A 4,254-nucleotide genomic window follows, 5' to 3' on the forward strand; every position below is an offset into this window, starting at 1 on the left:
AAATATTTTAAAAGTATTTAAACGAAATCAAAGTCACCGACATATTGACAGAGCAGAGACAGAGATGCGCTTTTTTAATTCGATTTAAGTAAATAATGGTATGATCGATTAGACTAGAGTCTAATCATTAGACCTTTAGACGGGCGCAGATCCGCCGCGCCCGCAGCGCTTCAGTGGATTATTGCATTTTATGTATATTTAATCACATTTATTTACCTACATTTACATATTTACTCTTTTCTTTAAGTGTAGACACTGTTTATGTATAAGTCCACTATTGCATGCCGTGGCAACCTATAATTAAGGCAGCACTTAGATTAAGTTAAATACGTTGTAAATATTGATTGTCTTCCAGTGTATGTCTTGTTGGTTGTCCTATTAAATAAATAAAATAAATATTTATAGCAACACAATGTTTAAAAATAAAATTTTTCAAAAACGATCAATTTAATCGATTATGTCTATTCTAAATGGACATCCCTATTTGTTAGTCAAATTGTCATTCACTCGCATCACCTTTTCTCTCTCACTCACTCTTGCTGTGTTGCTGTCTTGCTTGATCCTTCTTTGTGATTCGTTTGTGTTTTAGCTTTTATTTTCGGAACTTTATTAACTACAAACTTGGCTATTCAAACGGACTCTGATTGATTGCAATAACGACATACTCAGCCTGGGATTTACTGTTTTTGTGTGGCTCGGCCAAGGCTCGGCTGGTGGTTCTATGGTGTTAGAAAATGAGCAACTTAATTATACACAACAATGGGCAGCACCTCGATCGGTAAGTACCTACATTTTGCTCTGCAATCTTATGAATAAGTACTAGCCTTGCCAAACTTCTGAATTGCCATTCTCATGGCGGGTTGTCTTGAAATGAATGTTCCGCTATTATCTGTGGTTCAACCCTGGACAGTGTGGACAGCCAGGCCCGATTCGATTGTAAGAAACTAGTCGATGGTACAGCGCAATGGAGGCATGAGCGAAACAACAATTATGTTGACAATCCAGCTGGTTTTGGTGTAAATCTAAGGAATTATTTACTTTGACACTATCTCCCTGCTCTCAATGAAAGCTTGTTTTGTTTTGTTTTTTGGAACTAAGACTACTAGATTATTATTTTTTGTAACTAAGTTTGTAACACGTCATAATTAATTATTATAACAACAATGCTTATTTACTAAAGCTGTTTAACCCTACCCTCTGACCCAAAATTCTACTAACAGCACATAATATTGAATTACCATTTTTTTTATGGTTTGCGGCTCAATTTATTCAACGCACAGGAGTATGTGTGGCATGGCATGCAATGAATCTATTTATTTTTACAGGTTACAGCTCATGATCTTATATGCACAACATGTTGGACCCAAGCCCAAGATACAACACAAATGCATCTACTTCAAATCTTAGCAGAAAATGTGTGCTTTGCAGTAGAACACTAGAGCCTAGAACACGTTCACATCAGCTCATGTCCCTGAGAACTAACACTCAACATCATATTAACATCAGGAACATAATTGTGGAACGACTAACTCCATTAGAGGTAATGCACGCTAAAGTCCTTATTTAATAAAATGTTATTGGCTTTACAATCAGTCTAATTCTTGTAAAGTTATTGGTTTCTGTAAATTAATACTAAAATAAAATAATTTAAGTGCGGGACATTAAAAAACTGATAATTTTTTTAAACTTATTTCTAATTATTATTATTTTTAAACAGGTTACTGCAAATGACTACATCTGTGGGGCTTGTCACTCATTATTGCAAAGAGATACCACACCTACTTCACAAGACTCTCCAGATATGCCAACCGGTGCCCCGGTAGGTCACCAACAAGTTTGTGTTGGATGTGGTTGTTCATTATTGCGAACTTGAAGTCATTGTTTGGATACAGAGAATAATCAAGATATATTAAACATTGTTCGAAATTGGATTCAACCCAGAGAGGTAAGAGCCCTGCCAGTTTTATAATACATAAAAATAATTATGCCGGTTTATTATAATAATAAAAAAGGTTTTTTCCGAATCAGCCTTCCCATCCTTCAACTCCTTCCATTGCTTTCAATCTGCCACTACTCTCATCCATACAGGTTATACAGGGTGGAAACGATAAGTGATCTCACTCGATTATTTCTAAACTACACAAGATATCGAAAAACTGGTTACTCATCCTGAAAGTGCTTCACGAGCTCTTTCTAACGGTATCAGTAAATAGTTACAGAATTAACTGGATCTATCCGAAAATTCAATGTTTTCAGCCTCCATACTAAATGTATGCCAGCCACACAATATTAAAAGTGTTATAGATCACTTATCGTTTCCACCCTGTATAATACAAATAGACTTATATTATTAAAATATTGCAATATTATTACTTACATAATATTAAACATAATTTTTACTATTATAAAGCCAGTTAAAAATTCCCTGAGCCAAATAAACTCAGTATAGCCTGACCAGGAACATAAAAACCCTCGCCATGTTGCGGAAAACTAATGGTACTAATTTCTTTTAATGGCAACAATAACTGAAAACTTCATTGACATGTCACCTTGCATGTCAGTCTATTGCTGTCAAACTGTAAACAAACTTTATTTTAAATGTGCGCAATTGATTTTGTGAATTAAATTGCTAAAATCTTTTTATAGTCGTAAAAGAAAAGTGGTTCACAATGTGTTAAAGTATTTGTCGAAGAGAAATACTAAGGGTTCGGATAATATTTTCATTGAATAATGTTTCCGACAAAGGTTGTCAAATTGACTGACATGTTTATCGTATAGTACAGTCCACTATGAAAATTATGTGTGATTTGTTTCAACTACCTATTTTTAAAAAAAATTGTCACTTTCTAAGTGTTGAATTTTATGGAATTGGGAAAGAAGTACCGAGTTTGAAGCGTTCATGAGCAGTCATTGCAGTCGAATATTCAAGTTCTGAATTTGATATTGATGAATAATAAAATAAATCCTACTAGCTCGATTGATGGTTTCATTGAATTTATTTAAACCAGATTAGGTACCTAATAGTTTTTCGTTAATTTATGAAAATATCAAATTAGCCCGTAATCCTGAATCCTGATACATAAAGTTAGCCTATTAATTTAACACAGGTACGACTGTACTCAGTGTTGCACTATCAAATGCAATTGACGCGCCTCTATGCCAGGGTTTTTATGTTCCTGGTCAGGCTATAAAGTTTTATTTATACTTCCTGCATAACAACAGACTACTCTTTTAAACTACCACTATTCTCACTCTCAATCCTCGTTCCTCATTCATCCCTTTCGTTTCCTCCATAGACCAATCATTCCTCATCATTCAGCGTTCAAATCATAAATTTATCTTTCATCACTCATCTTACTATTCCGTTACACACAAAAGTCGTTAATCCTATATAAATATTGCTCTTCTTATTGTTGAACTGTGAATCTGATGTTTTATTTTATTTTCAGATTCGTCCTTCAGATCTTCTTTGCCATAGATACTATCAGAGAGCACGAATTACTACAGTTGGTGCTTATTTAATGAAGCTGAGGACCGGTGATTCAGATGACAGAATAGCTACATTACTTGGCATTTCAAGGAGTACTCTTACAAAATATGTAATGAAAGCACGCAGTATGATGGAGGAACATTTCGTACCAGCACATTTAGGGTTACAACATATTAGTAGAGAGGAAGTAGCCCAAAGAAACCTTTATGTTCCAGTCTCTTTTCGGGAAGCCAGGAAACGATTTACCACAAAGAAAGGCTATTGTCATCATGGATGGTACATACATACATTTATGTGCAAAAAAGTAGCAATTATGCATACCAAAAAAAAAACTTATTCCCTATACAAATATCGGAATCTCGTTAAACCATTTATGGTACTTTGTTGTGATGGCGACATCATTGATGTATTGGGCCCATATTTAATAGAAAATGTAGAACATGACCATTAATAAATAATAAGTACCTACATACGTATTTTCATTTATACCTACATAACTGCCTACTTACCCTTGGGTCGGAATAAAGATATTTTTGGATTTAAATGTAAGTAAAATATATTAACTTCTTTTTAAAAAATGTTTGGCTTTTCCGTAGGCATTCCTATTTTTCCAATACGCAAAGTTCTATTTGCTGCTATTCATACGGTTTGACAAAGGGGTTCTTTATCGATCTACGATTTAAAGTGTAATTAAGACGTCTCTCCTACATATCTATACCTACTTATAATAAATCTGTAGAGAGGTCAACTCTGTACATGAAATA

General features: G+C 34.2%; 1 long non-coding RNA gene across 2 annotated transcripts; it reads left to right on the plus strand.

Annotated features, from left to right (window-relative positions):
* Positions 1-275: 275 nt before the first annotated feature.
* LOC135072918 (uncharacterized) lies at positions 276-3,958 on the plus strand. 2 transcript variants are annotated; one of them, XR_010257518.1, is made up of 4 exons: positions 276-778; positions 1,326-1,540; positions 1,718-1,945; positions 3,450-3,958. It is a non-coding gene; the product is annotated as an uncharacterized LOC135072918 (long non-coding RNA). The 2 variants fall into 2 exon arrangements; XR_010257519.1 differs by lacking the exon at positions 276-778 and adding an exon at positions 955-1,016.
* The last annotated feature ends 296 nt before the right edge of the window (positions 3,959-4,254 follow it).

The sequence above is a fragment of the Ostrinia nubilalis genome, chromosome 6 (assembly GCF_963855985.1).
Source record: "Ostrinia nubilalis chromosome 6, ilOstNubi1.1, whole genome shotgun sequence".
Taxonomy (NCBI): Eukaryota; Metazoa; Arthropoda; class Insecta; order Lepidoptera; family Crambidae; genus Ostrinia; species Ostrinia nubilalis.